Below are 20195 nucleotides of genomic sequence, written 5' to 3'. Positions count from 1 at the left end.
ACACATGTGCCTGACTTCCCGCCCCCTCTCTCCGAGATTGCCCTTCCTTCCCAAGGGCTGTGGGTCACTGCTCCAAAGGAAGCAATCAAGGAAAGAAAACACAATGTAAGCTGCTGTCAATAAATGACACCCAGACCCTCCAAAAAAATAAAGCAAAATAATAATAATAACAATAATAATAATAAATTCTAAAATTCACTAAACTAGATTATTTTCCTTAAAATGCTTCCAGTTTTAGTCTCTGCAATTGAGCATCACATCTCTAATTTAGAATTCTTTTATTTTTAGTCCAAAATAACACAGACAAATGCACTGATTTCTTATAGTCATGATCCTGGCTCAGACATGGTTCTCTCATGAGGTTATAGTTAAGAGTTTGGCTTCAGTTCTTGTCATCTTCAGGCTTGTCTAGAAATTCTGGGCTCTCTGGTGTAGCTGCTGGCAGGCAACGTCAGTTTCCACTGGCGTTGGCTGGGAGCCATTTATCCCTGTGTTAGTGAGCATCTCTTAGGTTGCCTGAGTGATCTAGCAACATGGCAGCTGGCTTCCTGCAGTGTAAGGAGAGAGAGCTGAGCAAGCGAATGGAAGTGCATGAATTGTGGGTAAGAGTACTTACTTCATTCTGTAGCCAGTATCAGAAATAATGTATCACCAGTCCTGTCTTTTCCTTGGGAGTATGGGTAGCCAGGTTTCAGGCATGTGTGCAAATGCTGACCACTGAGATACCTGCTTAGATCTTCTCTGTATTTAAAGAGGAGGAAGTTATTGAATTTTGGAGCAAATTAATAACCAAATGTAGCAAACTGACCTAGGCATTGCCTCACATAACGATTTGTATGGCGAGGATGAGAACTCTTAAAATACCCTCCGCAGTTTTCAAGAGTAGGTACTGCCACACAGACAAGACATCTGCTTGTTCCTACCTGGACTTTTACATCCTCTGATCAACACCTCCCCATCTCTCTCCTCTCCAGCCACACCAGAGCCTGTTGTCCACCATACTACTCCCTCCCCCTGCGGATGCTTATGTGCACCACTCTACTCTCTACTCCTGTGACTATGCTTACGTGCTGGGGGCTTATCCAGGCACCCAGGTACTGAGGCAGGCAATAAGGGGAGGTATAGAGTTGGTGATGGTGGCTAAAGTCGCTTTACCTTTGGCAGTGTCTATCATTGATTGCATGGCCAAAAACTGCTTACTTTTGGCAATTTCTGCCTTCTTTAGCTCTTTGTTATTCCATGGTCAAAAGATGCTGGCTTCTGACAATTTAATTCCTGTCTAAACTTTTAGTTTTTCAAGGATCCTCCATATTTCATACTGTTAGGCATTTTAAGGAAAAAAAATCTATAGACATACACACATATGCATTTGGTGGATGGGGCAGAGTCCCAAAAGCCACACTTCATTTCTTCTCTCAGCCTTTTTAGACCTTCTTAGAAAAAGTTCTCTGGGGTTGGGGATTTAGCTCAGTGGTAAAGCGCTTGCCTAGGAAGCGCAAGGCCCTGGGTTCAGTCCCCAGCTCCGAAAAAAAGAACCAAAAAAAAAAAAAAAAAAAAAAGAAAAAGTTCTCTATAACATTACCTCATAGCTAAAATGTTACACAAAAGGGGAGTTGCACAAGGATGTCTGTAGCAAGTACAAAACAGTGTTTCATTCTGTCAGCTCATTATAAGTTCAAAGCAATAGTTTCACGTGGCCTCCCTTTATCATAGAGCACACCTTGGATCTGACCTAGAAAGAATGTTTTACTTGATCCCAAATTTGTCCTAAGCCTATTTCTCCTCTTATTGTGATTTATGAAAGCTCATTGTATTCCTTATTATGCAGCCTTTACTTATTATTCTTTGAGGAGGGGGACACATTCTATTCTTGACTCTAACTTTATTATATCTTTCTGGCAAAACAAATAAAACCACCCCCTTAAACTATCTACTTAAAATTATTTGAATTCTATAAAGCCACTAATTCATTTAATTGGCATTAATTCATAAAAGTCCATTTTCATGTAGATCTGCAGGAAATTTGCCCAGTAGGGTGGGCTGATGTCCAGCAATTATTAGGCTATGTCATAATAGCAGGAAAGGCATATCAGCAGTGAGAAGCCATCCTGGGATGCAGTTTGTGGGGCTGTGCTTCAAGCTGCCATGTAAAACTGTGGGCCATCTCCAGAACACTCGCTTGCTGTCTGGACAGCACATTTATCTGCTGGTGGCCACACTGATCGATTCCAAGTGCTAGCATCTTTCTGATGTCTTGGTTTCATTTCATGGGTGTATAGCCATGACTTTAATTGGTGTATTATGTGGCAGCTTAACTTTTAGTTTTCCAAGGATCCTCCATGCTTTATACTGGTAGACATTAAGGGGAAAAATTCTACACTGTACCTGTACCAATCTATAGTCCCCAAGCATGCAAGGGTTTTTTGGTTTTTTTCTTTTCTCCTCCTCCAGTTACTTCCCATCACTTGTTAGTGGTCCTTGTTAGGCAATTTAATGGGTGACATAATGAGATCAGCTTTGTGTTTCATAGACTGAAAAATCTCACTAGGAAACAAAAGTATTGTTGTCTGTTTTTTGATTTTTGATTTTGTTTTTGAGAGATTAAATCTAGGACTCACACACTCTATTGGCATTTTAGCTTTGGTCTCTTACTCAGGTCTCCACAACTATATTCTTCTTGTTAGGTCTTCAGAAATCCTCTTATGCAGTTTTTATGCAGTTCTACATTCTCCTCTCTCTTTTTCTCTCTCTTTTTCTCTCTCCCCTCCCTCCTCCTCCTCCTCTCTTTCTCCACCTCCCCACCATATACGGTCACCTTGCTCTCTCCTTCTTTCTACTTTCCTTTTGAAAGAGGACCTCACTATATAGCCCAGACTGACTCATAGATTATATAGCCAGACTGACTTCAAATTCTCTATCCTCTTGCCCCAGACTTCTAAATGTTACAATTATTGGCCTATACCACGGTTACAAGTTTGTTTTCAAGATTATTTTTATGTACTTGATGTATTTAATGCTATCATGCATAGTATTTTTTAAATTAAAAAAATAGATTTTAGTTAGGTATGGTGACATGTACCTAATTTTCCTACCTACAAGTTAGAAGCTAATAGATTTCTATGAATTCAAGGTAAGCCTGGTCTATAAAGTAAGGTCCAAGACAATGCTACATAGTAAGACCCTGTCTCAAAACAACAAAACAAAATAAATTAAAAATACAACTGGGACAATAAAATAAGGAACACTGAAGAGCATGAGTTCGAGTTAGGCTCAGTTTATGTCTAAGCAAAATTAGGTCAAAGATAAAACATTGAATAATACAATATACAAATAAGATTTAAGAAAAATAAACATATAATCAATGTCTCGGAGTTCCCTGAGTGAACCCTTGCTGGCAGGGGTATAAGAAATAGCATGATAATTTTCAAGAAATGTATGCTGTGCTGCTTCATTTTGTTTCAGACAGAGAAGTAGGGGAAACATCATGGAGAACAGGAGCTGGAGGACCATCAGAAGAGGGGAAAAATCTTCTCTCCTTTGTTCTGGGAGCCCTGAGATGATCTGCAGAGCTTAAAATAGGCATTCTTCCTACCATGTTTTGCAGAAATGGATTCTGGGATTACGAAGGATGGCAATGTCGCCGCACAGCTCCATAGAGAGACAGTATGGAGGCCAGGGGCACAGGTCCTATCATTTTCAGCTTCATCACCTACTGGCTGAGCAGCAGCAGGCTATATTTGTAGCACTTATCTGCCAGCAATAGAAAACCATGAATCAAAATGATTAAACAAGAGATAAACAAATTATTTCTCTTTAACAAAGGAAACTTAGATGAGGGCAGCTGTATGTTGGCTACATGAGAAACGCTGATTGTGTTTGACTAATCAGACGTCTGTAGATGTGACCCCACTACTTTTTCTACAAACGCACATCATGTACATCAGGTAAAAGGTCAATGAAATGCTCAACCCTTTAGTAATTATAGTTATGATGGTTAGTGCTAACTGTCAACAGAAGTTAGGATCATTCAGAAGATGAGCCTCTAGGAATGTCAGTAGGAAACTATCATTGTCTTACTTGAGATGGGAAGTTCTACCCGCTGTGGGAGGCATCATTCCCTAGGAAGGAGATTCAGGACTGCATAAAAGTAGAGGAAGTGAACTGAGCAAGATGCATGCATTCTTTGCCCTTGCTTTCTGACTGTGTATGTAATGCCAGCAGCTGTTTCAAGCTCCCAATGCCTTGACTTCCCCTCTAGGATGGAAGCTAAAATAAACTGTGAGCTAAAATAAACCCTTTCTGTCTTAAGTTGCTTTTGTCAAGACGGTATATTGTAGTAACAGAAAAGAAATTAAGCCAATAGTTAATGAGGCAATATCTGGAGAAATACTGTGTTAGGTGATTTCATCATTGCAAAAACATCACAGAGTGCACTCAGGCAAACCAGAATGGCTTAGGCCAATCACTCAAAGAGGCTTTTGGTTAGATTTTTGAGACAAAGTCTTGCTTTGTAACCGGGGCTGGTCTCAAACTTGCAATCCTGCCTCGGCCTCTTGGTTGCTGTGATTATAGCTATAAACCATGATGCTTGGCTTCAATGTGGCTTTAATGCAGTGAAGGGACACAGTAAACACATTTATGAAGCTATTCTGGCATAACAGACTATTATTAACAGTAAGATTAAAAAAAAAAAAGAGTCCCCCCTTCCCCCCCCCCCCGCGGCCGCCAAGTTGCTCAGGCGGAAGCTCAGGCGCGTTGAAAATTTAGTGTCTCCCTTATTCCACCTCCATGGCTGAGGGAGGAGTAGCCGCTGCTGGTGTAATGGATGTCAACACTGCTCTACAAGAGGTGTTGAAGACCGCCTTCACGCACGATGACCTAGTACGTGGCGTACACGAAGCTGCCAAAGTCTTAGACAAGCGCCAAGGCCCTCTCTGTGTGCTTGCATCCGACTGTGATGAGCCCGTGTATGGCAAGCAGGTGGAGGCACTTTGTGCCGAGCACCAAACCAACCTGATGAAGGTTGACAACAACAAGAAACTAGGGGAATGGGTAGGCCTCTGTAAAACCGATCGATCGAGGTGGGGAAACCACGGAAAGCGGTTGGTTCAATTGTGTCGTGGTTAAGGACTATGACAAAGAATCTCAGGCCAAGGATGTCATTAAGGAGTATTTCAAATGTAAGAAATGATTTGGGCTCATTTAAAAAAAAAAAAAAAGGGGGTTGGGGATTTAGCTCAGTGGTAGAGCGCTTGTCTAGGAAGCGCAAGGCCCTGGGTTCGGTCCCCAGCTCTGAAAAAAAGAACCAAAAAATAAAAAATAAAAAAATAAAAAAATAAAAAAATAAATAAAAAAACAAATAGATCGAATTTACTCTAAGGTAATGATAAAAAAGTGTATAATTGTACATTCATGTCAGTAAATTATTTATTTAAATATCAAGTATTATGCACTGTATATAATTGTATGAGTTATGCTTCTCTTGGCAGTGTGGTGGGTTTGTTTACATCAGTGTGACTGAAAACACACATCAGGCAATGTGCTTTAGGCTATTATGTAATGATGATTACAGTATCTCTAGGCGATAACTGTTTTTCGTCTTGGAGGTATTGTGCATGGGCGAATAATGCCAATCCCAGAATCTATGGGTTACTAAATGAAAATCCAGTGCCATGTGGATCACCTCCTTACGAACTGTTGGCCAAAAAGGCCTCACAGACCATCAAAACTATATAGACATGTATTATATACAAGTATGAAACTGACAAAGAAGATATATTTTTTTAAAAAGGAAATTTCATCTCTTTTATGTGTATATGAGACCACTATTGTATATATGTATATGCATATCTATATCTATCTATATCTATATCTTTATCTATATCATATATATACATATATACATATATATATATATATATATATATATATATATATATATATATGACTGAGGAGCATGCCATTATGCAGAGCATGCATGCAAGCATGGGATATAACTCTGTAACTGAGACTGCAAACCACTTCCTGTGTCCACTGCAACTTCCTTTCAGCTATGTGGTCCTTGGCGTTTGCTGCGAAGACAGTTATCTACTTAGAAACAAGATTTTTCACTTTCCTTTGCATGCGACTAAATGATGTCTGATAAGATTTGAAATCCAATGTGAACAGCCTCTAGGTCATGAGCTTAAAGGAATAGGTTTTTTTCTCCACATCCCTGCCCTGTTCTAGAGGCTGAAATATAGATACAGTGAAATATAGAACAGTGATATCTAGTTTTGATTGTGTGGATAACAAGCCCCTAGAAGACACAGAAACAACAAAGTAGAAGGAACTCGGGCCTGCATATGACCTTAAGGAGCAACTCCATTCAAACCTGAAGACCACACCCCTGACCTTGAGTCAGAAACATAGGAAATTCTGCTAGGGGTAAAGCTCCCTAGTTCAGCATTTGGGACCTGGATTCAGCACCCAGTACCCCTATCGTCACCGCATACACACACGTGTGCCAATCTAATCCCTTGATCTCAACCAAGAGATTGAGAAGTAATAGTAATATACTTAGAATTTACACTTTTGAAACTTGCAAGATTGCGCTCTGTCAAGCCAGTGTCTAAGATAATATGTTAGCAAATACTATAGCTGGCTTTAAAGTCACCACTAATCAGAATCACCTGCTTAGAGATCCTCACCTGAAGAACTGTCCTGATTGCCCTAACTGATACCAATCATGGGAGGTGCTTCTGGTCACAATACAGGCATCAGGCGTGCATGCAGCATGTATAAACTCATGCAAGCATATACATGTAAAAAATAAAGAACAGATAAAATAAAATGAATAAGGAGCCAGCAAGACAGTAGTGCTGGCTCAAAGAAGCACAGGAGAGACCCAAGTGTCCACGTCCATTGTCATTTACTGTCAGTGTTCTGAACTGTGAGGGGCGACTGGGTAAGAGAAACACTGCAGGATGGGCTCAGGCCTGGCTGGCAGCAGGGAGATGCGGCCTCGGTGGACGGAAGACGGAAAAGCTGCACAAAGGCGTGTTTATTGATGGTTACGCAGTTGTAGTTGAGTAAAACAAGTTCCTCATACCAAAGCGTCTGATCTAATCTATATGTTTCGTAAAGGAAAACATCACACCCCGCACCTTTAGTCCGTACTGTGTACCACTTGTGGTACTCAGCAATGCAAGACGTCCCGGGTGTGCCAGGACATGTGACCAAAGTCAGGCGAAGGCTGTAAGGCTTCTTCCGGAAAACTCCGTAAATCACAGAAAACGATCTCTGCTTCCCACAAAGATGTCTTCCAGGTCTGAGTACTTCTGGAAAACAACTGTTCATTGTGATGTTTACCCTAGAGACAAGGAAAACAGCTATATCGTTCTAATGTTTACCCCAGATACTGCGATTCTACTGAAAGCCCACCGTGATCTATGGCCATGTAAGGACATTTGTAGGCTGAATTCCCAGAGGTGGTGTTCAGAGAGTTTGTGATTTGGGTAAATTACTGCCCTCAACAGGGCCATAAATGCAGACCTCAGTAACAGCAATAAGTCTCTCAACCGAGCATTTTAAACAACCAACTGTGTTTGAACTTAAGTGTGCTTGTGTATATCTGATGTGACCATACTGTAGAAGCCGGAAGAGGGTGCTAGACTCCCCTCCTGTCGGAGTTAGACATTTGGGGCCCATCCAACATGGGAGGCAGGAACTGAACTCAGGTCTTGAGCAAGAACAGAAAGCACTCTTAACCACCGAACCCTCTCTCTAGCCCCTCAACAGAACATTTTCTCGAAAGTTTAATCTCTGCTTATCTGATAATTCTGAAACGTTAAAAAACAAAACAAAAAAACAGTACTATAAGTAAAACCGTTTGAGGAGTGTCCGGGCATGCCTACTCCAAGCACTCCATTTTGAAAGAAAGCAGTATTTGGAGCTGAAGATAATCAAAAAGAAGCAGAAATAAGACTTAATTTTGGCTCTTGTACACTTGCCTAAAGTTAAGACATAAATGTATGAAGACTCCACTCTGCCTTCACCAAGGAAGGATGAAGATTAAATGCTGGAGACAGAAGAGACCCTTGGCCTGGCAGAGTCTCTTAGCCAGCCATTACTTTCCAGTGGCTTCTCTATATTTACCTTTCCTAGCAGTGCCGTCTTTATTTGTCTTGACACGTTATTGATTATCTCCTACAGACCAGGTGCCCTGGTACCTGGTGCACTTGGGAGGCAGATGCGGGTATGTCTCTGTGAAGAGGCCAGCCTGGCCTACACAGTGAGACACTGTTTCAAAATAAAAAAAAAAAAAAATAGGAATCTTATTCTGGAGCTGGTGATGCAGCTTCGTGGTAAAGGGTCAGCTTAGCCTGTGTAAGGCCCTGGATTTGATCATCATTCCTGCAATTTCACTGAACTATCATTCTTTCCTTAACATGATGACATATAAATTCAGGTCCTCATCATTAAGTGTCATCCTGTCTCTATAGTGCACACCGCCGCAAACTTCCTGTTTCTCTCTCTTTTTTTTAAAGATTTACGTACTACTTTATGTATGTAAATTTACCGTCGCGCTCTTCAGACACACCAGAAGAGAGCATCGGATCCCGTTACAGAAGGCTGCGAGCCGCCATCCGGACCTCTGGAAGAGGAGTCAGTGCTTGTAACCTCTGAGCTATCCTTCGGTCCCTGCCTGGTTCTCTCTTCTCTACCTGCACTTTGTCTTCTATTTTTACAGGGTCTGTGCCACAGAAAACTTGGATGAACAGATAGAGCGGGGGAAAAAAAATTCCCTGCAACATGTTTCTGAGGGGAAGGTTTTGGGGGATGGAGTGCCGAGTAGGAGGGGTCGGGGCCTTACCATGGAACCTTTACTGACTTGGAACTTGCAAAGATCTGTCTCCCTGCCTTTGACTCCTGAGCTGAGATCCTAGGCATGTGAGGACATGGCGAGCCCCGCCCTGTATTTCTTACTTGTATGTTTGTGTGTGGTTTTTGCTTATCTTTGAGAGGTGAGATCTCAAAAAGGGAGTACTGTGCCAAAGGCACGCACAATGCTGCTTTTGAGTCTTGATGCCAAACTGCCCCCCGCCCCCCCCCCCCCCCCCCGCTTCCCTTTCTCATCCGACAAAGAGGGAAGAGAGAGTCACATCTGAGGAGCCCACGTGTAGTGGGTAGGAAGATAGCCTTTAAGGCGAGTTTTTTAAGGGCTTTGATTTGGACCTCCACATTCTCAGAAGAGCAACGCATTTAAATCAAAAACAGAAGTTAGCTGGTTGACTTAGCCAAACACATGCAGTAAATGCTCTTTGCCCTGCTATAAAGCTTGGTTCTTTTAACCTTGGCTAAGCAGCTGGGAGTTGACCCTGTATAACTGGGAACAGCCAGAGGTCCGACCAGGCTCCGCCCCATGTTCCACTCCCCCACCCCCTTACCTTTACCCTGTTCCTGGATTTCTCCTCTCCACCTGCTATGGCCACTCTAGACTCAGTTCTTTGAACTAATGAAACTCCTGTGTTGGAGCTGCTTTCGAGCTAAAAACCCTTCACTGTAAGACTGCCTTTGGGGGGTCATTTACAGTAATTCAAGGTGCTTCCTTTCCCCTCTCATCCCCTTTCTTTCATTTCTAAGTTTGTAATTGTTAGCTGCAGGAGGACTGCTCTCCTAGGAGTGCCTCAAAGCGATTGTCAATGTAGTGTCCAATACCTTTAGCCTCTTTTCCATTCTTGGTGCCTATCTGTGTGTATCATATCATTAATGACTGGTTGTTTTCTTTTCTGACAGAGTCAGAAAATAGGGATATGCAGCCCATACTGGTCTTGAACTCCTGATCCTGTCTTGGCCTCCTAAACGCTTTATTACAGGAATGTGGCCTTATCTGGCATTTTTCTCTGCGGCACTGGCATGTGGACTTCATGAGGACTGAACATTTTCTCTGATTTGAGGCCTATCAGTGTCTGTCATAGACATTCTCTGCCAGTCCTCTCTGAGCTAATTTTAATCATCCTTGTCACTCTGTTCTGAGGCCTGGCTGAGAATGCCTGCAATCCCCAGGACAAGGGAGACTAACATATCAGCTGGGGCTCAGAAAGCCAAATCAAACCAAAACCTAATTTTTAATTAGCTGGAACTGGGTAATGGTGGAGTATTGGCTTTGATGCCAGCACTGAGGTGGGGGTGGGGTGGGGCTGTGCACCGAGGCAGGTGGATCTCTGAGTTCAAGGCCAGCCCAGTCTACATGGTGAGTTCCAGGAATGCCAGGGCTACACACTGAGAAACCCTGTCTTATATAAATAGATAAATAACGAAGGAAGGAAGGAGGAAAGAAAGGAAGGAAGGAAAGAAGGAAGGAAGGAAGGAAAACCAGCATGATGCCTTGGCCACTGGAAACACCACCTATGGGTATTGCTTGAGCGAGGGTTTTACTGCTAAGACCTCTGGAAGAGCTGTCAATGCTCTTCCCTGCTGAGTCATCTCTAGCCCAAATATACCACATTTTTTAAATCCAGTCAGCCACTGAGGTACCTTGGATCTGTTCTATCATTCTGCAATTGTGCACAGGCTTGCTAGGAGCACTCCTATTTGCTTGAACACCTGCCTTCTGTCCCTTGGGTCACCCACGAGAGACTTACTGTCTCATGGAAAGCCTGTGTGTGGATTATTCAAGGACTGCCCATCTGTTTCCTACGGTGCCTACACCATTTTGCATTTCTAGCAGCAATTTCTCTCTGCTCTTGCCAATGCTTTCTTCCCTTTTTGTCAAACTTAAGTCATTCGTGTGGGCGTGAAATGCTACTTTTATTATAGCTTTCATTTTCCTAATGACTAATGATGTAGAGTATTTCTCATATGCTTGCTAGACATCTGTATAGCATGTTTGGAGAATTATCAATTCAGATCTTTTCCCACTTTCAACTGTAGGTTCTAGCGAGGGTGAGAATTCTCTTACACACACACACACACACACACACGATTCTAAAGAACCTCTTCGTCTTACAGTTTCACTGAATTTGATCACTAGCCCTCATAGTTTTTCTGTGGCTTCTTTGGTCTTCCCTGTGTCGGATGGTGTCGTCTGTGACTGTGGAAGATGGCTTTCTTCTCTCCTGATTTGTGTGTCATTATGTTTTCTTTTGTCGCCCTGGCTAGAATTTCCAGCACAACATTGAGAGGAGATGTTGAAAGAGAACATTCTTCTTCTTGATGTTAGGAGAAAGAGTTTCAACCTGCCCGGAAGGTTGGTAATGTGCCTGCCCTGACAGCTGAGAAGGCACTTTAAAGAGAGATAATGAGGATATCAGAGTATTGAAACGCTGGATCCCAAAGACTTAAGATTTCTCCAGGAATCTCATCTGGGGAATGAAAAAAGCTGAAGCCAGGTACCAGCCTGAGAATGAGCTTTCTTCCCTGAAAGAGATGCCACACATGGTGATCAGGATCATAGTCGTTCACGCTGCTTGCCTTCAGGCCTGTGTCCTGCAGATCAACCTGGGCGGCATCGCAGGTTTATCGTAAATTATTTATAATTTATAATTATTTATAATAAATTATTAAAACACAATTATTTATAACAAATTATTATATAACTATACATTATATTATATAATTAGTATATAGTATAACTTAATAAGGTATAATTATTTATAAAAAGATTTATTTATTTATTCTATATGAGTATACTGTGTGTCTTCAGACACACCAGAGGGCATCAGATCCCATTACAGATGGTTGTGAGCCACCATGTGGTTGCTGGGATTTGAACTCAGGACCTCTGGAAGAGCAGTCAGTGCTCTTAACCACTGAGCCATCTCTCCAACTCAGGCCCCCTCTTTATTTGCTCCTTTTCTAATGTGGCCACACTGAATAAATTTCCTTTTTATGTTTTTCATTATTACTTATGTCTTTTCCAATGCCATGTTTAGGATAGGTTGTCCAGACCAGTTTGTTGAGATGCCCAGACTTGTATTGCTAAAAATTCCGGTAACACTTCTAATTATGGAGTTTTCATGTATGGCTTTGATCATGTTGAAAATGTTTTCTTTTTTTTTTTTTTTTTCATTTTTTTTTTCTTTTCTTTTTTTCGGAGCTGGGGACCGAACCCAGGGCCTTGCGCTCGCTAGGCAAGCGCTCTACCGCTGAGCTAAATCCCCAACCCCGAAAATGTTTTCTTCTATTGCTAGTTCGTTGGGTTTTTATTTTTATATCATAAAAAGAGATTAGATTTTGTCAAATATTTTCTGTCAACTAAGTGGGATAATGTGCGTGTTTCACTCAGTTCTTACTAGTGTGTTCATAGCATGTAGATTTGTTTTTTGTATAGTGAACCATCCTTGTACGTGGAGTCAATTCAACTTATCGCTTTAGTTTGCTAGTACTTATTGAGCGGCTTTTGCTTTTGGAGTCAATAAAGATAAATATCTTCTATGTATAAAGGAGTATTAAGCTGAAGATAATAAAAAAGCAGAACTCTTCTCCCTACACTCTCTGCCTAAAAACAAGATAAGGCTTCACGAGGTCCAAGACCATAGTTAAAGTCATCTGTAACGTTGTGTTTTTCCACCCATACACTTTGTTCCCCAAAATACTGATTCTGAGACTTCTTATACACGAGTAAATGCCTGGGTCACAGCCGTGGTTTGTTCCCTGACTAACGCATAACTTAATCATCCCATTGCTTCATTCTAAGGGTGCCACACGGCTGGTCACCTTCTCAATTTCATGCGCCCACAGGGTTCAGGGTGAATCTCTTTTGCACTTGACTCAATTCCTAGAAATCCTCTCTCTTTACCCAAAACCCCACTTTGCTGTTTCCTGCCTAAGGTGACAGGCCACCAGCATTTTATTGACAGGTGATGCTTCCACACTGTAGGAGAGATTGTCCCCACGCAGGAGCCTTTCCCTCTTCCTCTTTTTCCTGCCTGGTGCTTGGATAGAAATCCTGCTCTTCAGTGTTTGCTAATCGGTTCCAACAGAATGGCCGCAGAAGGTCTGCCAACAGCTCTGAAGGGTACCCTCCGACCGCGTCCCCCTCTGAACTCTTCCTGGGTTCTGTCACTTCTCCAGCATGAACTATTTGTTAGAATACACACCATGTAAGGTAGCCTCCCAGGCCACTGCCGTGAGTGACTTATCTTCCAGGCATGTGAGTAATCTCGATTCTTTTTTCTCATTAATTGCCTTGCTTTTGAGGACTCTATCTCAGCTACAAATTTATGAAAGTTGAGGATGAATTATATCCCTCCTTGGCACTATAGAAGAGGAAGCATTTAATGGGTTTACAGTTTTGGAGGGTTAAGTGCATGATGGCAAGGCTGAGAGAACAGCTGAGAGCTCAGGTCTCAAAACTGCAAGCAAGAGGCAGAGAAAGCGCCAGGAGTGGTGTGAGGCCTTTGGAACCTCAACCTCCCCAGCCCCAACTTCAGTCACTCCTCCCCCAACAAGGCCACGCCTCCTAATCCTCCCTGAACAGCTCACCAACTGTGACTAAGCATTCACGCAAACCTTAACTTCCCACCTCAGTCAGGTCTAATGATCTTGATTTCCTCCTCTTGGGATCTTTTTTTGAGCTATGGTATCAAGAAGAGCTTCTATGTTTATTTTCCTTTTCACTGTGATGTTTTGTTTGTTTGGTTGAAATATTTGTGTGTTTTTGAACACACAAATGTTATTTGAAAATTTAGTCAAAGCATCTATTTAATCGTTGTTTTTATTTTGAGTGATGCACTTCCTTTACAGCCCAAGGTTGCTTTGAATTTACTAGACAGCTCAGGCTGACTCCTCCTTTTCTTTCCTGGAATTATAGGCATGTACCACCATACCTGGCTTCAAAAATTATCTTAAAGGTGCTTCTTATAGTATTAGGAAAAGTTTTGACATATAAATTGGTCGTTTTAATTTGCAAAAACACAAAAAACAAAACAAAACAAGCTTCGTCTGTCACATGCAGGCCAGATAAAATAAAGTGGAATAGAATAAAGTGATAAATAAAAAATTAAAACCAGAAAATAAATTTTTGAAAGGCCTTGCTCAGGTGTTCTCTGGCTGTACGGACCTGTATTAATTGTGAAAACCCATTCCTGGCTTCTGAGCTTGCTGCAAAGTTTTGTTCTTCTTGGCACTCCAGTTAAGATGGGGAAAGAAAGACTTTGCAAACCAGCCCAGTGTGGTTGCTCACACCTGTAATGCCAGCACTGGGAGGCAGATTCGGGCAGACATTTGTGACTTTGGAGTGACCAAGGTTTACATAGTGAAGCCCGTGAGAACATATCACAAAACAAAGCAAATCTACAGTAAAATAATAGCCCAACGACTCAGGGCGAATGACCTAGAATGGCCTGGAGATGCCAGTGTAATAATGACATAAATCAAGCCATTCGTTTGTTTACTATCTTGTAAAGTTCTTCAAGCATAATGGTTAAGACTAAGCTTAGATGGGCCAGAGAGATGGCTCAGTGGGTAAAGATGTTTGCTGCTCAAGTCTGGTGACCTGAGCTCAATCCCCAGAACCAATATAAAGGTTGAAGGGAAGAACTGACTACAAAGTTGTCTCTACACACATGGCACACAGGACACTCACATTGTACACACACACACACACACACACACACACACACACACACACACACACGCACCAATCAAGAAGTAATTAAATGAAAACTTGATGAGTGAACTTTCAGACAGAATGTTTTCTGATTTTACCTTAAAATGTACCAGATCTCTCGGGTCACAACACCCACAGAATTTTGCATGTGGGCTATTCACTGATTAGATCTTTTGTAGATCAGCTCAAAACCCTGTCATCAACCACATCCTCAACTGTCATCCATAAATGACAGTTCAGAATTGTTTCCTAAATTTCTATTTTTAAAAAATGGGGTTATTTGACTAACAATCTTATACTTGTAACCGAATGTAATGGAAGTTGGAAAATCGTTTCAGTATGCCGTCCTGGAACGCTCTCTGAGGACTAGGCTGGCCTCAAACTTAGAGAGATCCTACTGCTTCTGCCTAAGAAGTGACGGAATTAAAAGCACGCACCACCACTGCCCAGCTTCACTTTTTGTTTTGAGACAGGAGCTCACTGTTTCCCAGGTTGACCGTATGATCATTGTATAGCTCAGGCAGGCCTTGAACTTGTGATTCTCCTGCCTCAGCTTTCTGAGTTATAGGATTATAGGCCTGAAACTCACTGCATTGTTTGTGTCAGTCTCCTTAGGAGCCTGAACCTTGCCTTACTTAGTCTTTCCTATTAAAAATTAGCTTTCTGCCTGGAGAGGTGGCTCAGCGGTTTAGAGCCCTGACAGCTCTTCTAGGGGTCCTGAGTTCAAATCCCAGCAACCACATGGTGGCTCACAACCATCTATAATGAGATCTGATGCTCTTTTCTGGTGTGTCTGAAGACAGCTACAGTGCTTATATATAATAAATAAATATTTTTTTAAAAATTAGCTTTCTAAAATAGCACTGATAAGAGATAGTAAAAGACTTGAGTTCATTGTTTGAGTAAACTATTAACAAAGAAAAGAAAAAGTGAGAATAATAGCAAGGATGAGAGATTCTCTGTTTCATCTAAATAATTTCCTGGGGCCTGGACAAGGTTTAGTGTGTAAGAGTGCTTGCTGTGCAAACATATGCGTCTGAGTGGGAATCCCCAGCATTTATGTGAGTAAACTAGGTGTGGCTACAAACAACTGTAACTCCAGTGCTAAGGGTAAGCAGGAGATCCCAGGACTTCCTGGCCAGACACACATACACACACACACACACACACACACACACACACACCACACACTCAACACACACACATACACACAACGCACACACACACACCACACTCAACACACACACATACACACAACGCACACACACACCACACTCAACACACACACATACACACAACGCACACACACACACCACACTCAACACACACACATACACACAACGCACACACACACACACACACACACACACACACACACACACCAGTGCATGCCTGCCTTAGTGGGTATGGCATGACTGATCTCTTCCTCTTACTTCCCTGTGAGCACATTGACATACAGATATAGCACACATACACACTTTCACAAATAATTTCTTGTATTTTGTTGTTCTTAAGTCTTTGATTAGTTAACAACATTTAATGATAAAGTAATTTATAAATCTTTTTTTCTACAAATTTTGTGATGCCCTACATTTGCTTTTAATGTCTTTTAATCATTATTCTGGTTAAATAAATGCTATTCCACAGAAGCTTTCGAAATTGTTTTTATCTCATTTTAATTTGTGTTTGAGTGTGTACAACTTATGAGAAGTGGTTCTCGTCTTCCACCATGTGGGTCCCAGGGATTGAACTCAGATTGATAAATTTGGCCTCATAGTGCATATGATGCACTTCATAGGCTCCCACAGTAACCTTTTCATTGAGTGTTTTAACTTTTTGGTTTATTTGACACGTTTTTTCAAATCAAATTTTGAACTAAGCTTTTTTTTTTTTATTGGGATTTTTCACTGGACCCCATGAATCTAAAAGGGATATGTTAAACCAACTAGGCTTGTTTGAGATTCATAGCAGTCTAGAACATCTTAGTGCATATTGCTAGTCATAAATCCTGGTTAGTGTGCTAAAATGTGTGTCACAGAAACAGCCTGGTGTTCTTGTCACTTGCTCATCAGAGTAGACTAACAGCTGACTGCCTGGCTCATGTTGTTCTAAGGCTTGGCCAGCCACAGAGACTGACTTTTTTCCCCTGTAAAAACATTTGGGCTCATTGTCTTAGTCACTATTCTATTGTTGTGAAGAGACACCATGACCAAGGCAACTCCATGACTGGAGGCTTGCCTATAACTTTAGAGAGTTAATGTTAATGCTATAGGCATGACACTATAGCAGTAGCAGCTGAGAGCTTTACATTCCTACTTTTAGGCAGCAGGAAGAGGGTGGGAGGAGACACTGGGCTTGGTGAAACCTCAAGGCCTGCTCTCAGTGACACACTTCCTCCAACAAGGCCACACCTCCTAGTCCTTCTCAAGTAGTTCCACATCCTGAAGGCTAAGCATTCAAGCCTATGAGTCTATGAGGGCTTTTCTCATCCATATGGGGCTAAACTAATGAAGTGTTAGGGTCTTTATCAACTTGCTTTTCATTTGGAACATTGATTTTTGTTCATTTTATTTCACAGGCTTAAGGAGACTTTACTGTTCTGAAAACTGTCCATAGTTTATAGAAATTTTGTAAGCATTAGGCTTTGGTAAACAGAATTCAAATATTTGCTCTCCTCCCACAAATTTTTGGTAACAATTTGTTTATGGAAATATAGTTATTTACACAAATGAAATTAGCACCTGTTTTCTTTCTAACAAGAGCCAATTGGAAATGATGGCTCACAGGAGAGAATGCCACCTCCTGACAGGCATAAGTGCTTCAGAATATTTTAAGGCCCCAAGAAGAGAGGAATTCAGCCAGGTGTTGCAGATGAAGTGTGATGGAGAGCCCTTGGTTGGCTCTCTACTTTTGAAAGCCAACTCTGAACCTTCTTATGGAAGGTTCTAGCAGACCAAATTGGAGATGATCTCCACCAATTACTCCTCTAGATGAATTTATATAAGTTCTCAGTCCAGGTTTTTCATATTTGCAAATGATTATCTTGCTTTGATTATCTTTAATAAAAGAGGAAAATGGTCGAGTGTGTTTGGAAACAATGAACGTGTCCATTTCGTCACGCCCAGCACAGTATATCACACTCCATAGTAGCAATGCACGAGGGAGCTCTGCCTCAGAGTCAATCTTCAGATTCCCAGAACTGTAGTTTTTTTAAACATGGAAGTTATATAGTTTATTCTTTTTTTGTTTCATTTACTCATTATTTTTCTTTCTGTGTGGTTGTAAGTTCATATGTGTGGGTGTATGCACCCATGGGTGTGCAAAGGCCAGAGATGTCAGATGTCCTGCTCTGTCCCTCTCTGATGTATTCTGGTAAGACAGGGTCTGTCACTGAACCTGGAGTCAGATTGGTAGCTAGCGTGTCCTGGCGATCCTCCTGTCTCCACCATGTTCAGAATGTGCACATCAGTACACTCATCTTTAAACAGGTGCAGGGGTTTGAACTGAGGTTCTCCACTTTAATACCTCACTTCACGTTTGATTCACACACGTATACCTGAAAGAATTGAAGCAGATCAAGGTCAGTTTATTAACCCCCTTTTTATCACTATAATGAAACACCAGAGGCAGGGTATTTTTGTAAAGAAAATATGTTTATTTTAGCTCTTAGTTCTGGAAGTCGAAGGTCTAGTGCCTGGTCTAGGTCACATCAGGTGATCGCTTTCTTCTTGGCAGCATCTCATCTCGGAGCTGTGTAGAGCATTACAAGAGGCAGGCAGCACTTACCCAGGTGTACTCTCTCCTAAAGCCATCAGGATCCATTTATATGGGTTTTGTTCTAATGACCTAAGCTAACTCTAATCGGTTCCCCCGAAGCCCCATCTCTAAATACAACAATCAGATTAAATCCCAGGCCTCAGAGCATCTCACAGTGGGGATTAAGTTTCAGTTGTGAAGCCTGGGGTCGGGAGGGGAGAAATATTCAAACTGTCTTCAAATCACAGTAGTTAAGAAACAGAAACCTGGGTGTCCTGGGGCAGATGCAGACTGTTTACAGGTGGTCGGCTGTCCAGGTAGGTACTGGACTCATTAGTTACACTGAGAACCTAGATTCCCCTACCCCACATTGGTCAACAAAATTGAAGCTTGTGAAAATGACACCAGGTATGGGGGTGCACCTCTCTAATTTCTGAGGCAAAGGCAGGTGGTTACTTGTGAATGTGAAGTCCAGCCTGTTCTACCTGTAGAATTCCAGGACAGCCGGGGCTATACAAAGAGACCCTGTCTCAAACGTCAACAAAAGTTTATGACGATGAAATGGTTTTTACTGAATCACATCAGAAATGACTGTTTCTCCTAATTTGGAAGAACACCAAGGAGGATATTGTGCACTGGATAACATATAAATAATAGAAATTAATATTTTAAAGACTGGGTGGCAGCTGGTGTCTATAATTCCAGCGTTTGGGCATCAGCAGGAATGCCATGAGACCAGGCTTGACTAAGGGCTATGGTGAGACACAATCTCACCTCCTGCCTCTCCCCTCACCCCCAACACACACACAAAGAATATTTCGATGCTGGGAAGTCCACAATCAAGGTGTTAGCAGATACGGCGTCTGTCACTCACGTCTGTCAATCCATGCTCCAGCTTCAGAACCTCCATAGGAAAGGAAGGTAATCCCACCATGAGGGGAGCCCTCATCACCAAACTTTCCTTAAAGGACCCACCTCTTAGTATTCCCCAGGATGAACATTAGATTTCCCCATACAAAGTCTGGGTGGGAGGGCATCAGTATTCAGCTCATAGCACTACATAAGATCATTCTCCCTACTTTCCCTCTGGACAGTCGGTGGGCTCCATCTGGAAGCCAGGTAGGTCACCTATCCTCCAAGGGCATAGACAACTTCTTGCTATGCTCAAGAGTGGTGACTTTCACAGGGTGATTCTGGAGTTAACAATGGCAGCAGAAACTGGCCCCCATGCCACATGGAGCTAATCAGAAACTGTGGAACTTGGGCTGTGGCCTGTGGCCTGTCTTAACAAGCTCTTCAGGTGCAGGCTTAAACTTGAGAACCCTCACTTTAAAGACACTTGGGGCTTATCATTAAAGTGCTGAGCTGAAACTGATGTTAGAACAGAGATGTTTCAATTGCCTGTCTTGCAAAAATGGTTTGTGCATGACCCTATTCTAGGCTGGTGTAGAAACCGCAGCCCAGACAGATGTGTGGTTAATACTAGGACTAAAAGATGCAAATGAGAAGAGAATTGCTAAATATGGATAAAGCCAACCAGGTACGGACGGAGCTGTTCTCCTGAAATCCTAGTTGAGACGGTACTCACTCCCCTTAGGCAAGGGAGTGGAGGCTTATGAGCTAGTCATATACACGTGTGACTTCTCCCCCGCTGGATGAATGACACATAGTCACTTCTCTGGTTGGGAGCATGCCTAACATGTGTGGACCCTCTACTGGCTTGGCCAGTGATGTTTTCTAGGATAACCAGTCTCAATAAAGATGACATCAGTAGCGAGTTCTGGCTATAACTTCCCACAGGTCACTGGGCAAGACAGCAAGGTGATCTCCCAGCTTTCCTCCTTTG

At 42.1% G+C, this 20195-nt stretch overlaps 1 pseudogene; it reads left to right on the top strand.

Annotated features, from left to right (window-relative positions):
• The first annotated feature begins 4788 nt into the window (after positions 1-4788).
• On the top strand, positions 4789-5191 carry Rps12-ps5 (ribosomal protein S12, pseudogene; annotated as a pseudogene).
• The last annotated feature ends 15004 nt before the right edge of the window (positions 5192-20195 follow it).

Source organism: Rattus norvegicus, chromosome 5, assembly GCF_036323735.1.
Source record: "Rattus norvegicus strain BN/NHsdMcwi chromosome 5, GRCr8, whole genome shotgun sequence".
Taxonomy (NCBI): Eukaryota; Metazoa; Chordata; class Mammalia; order Rodentia; family Muridae; genus Rattus; species Rattus norvegicus.
Note: the sequence above shows the minus strand (reverse complement) of the source record. Positions and strands in the feature narration are given on the sequence as shown.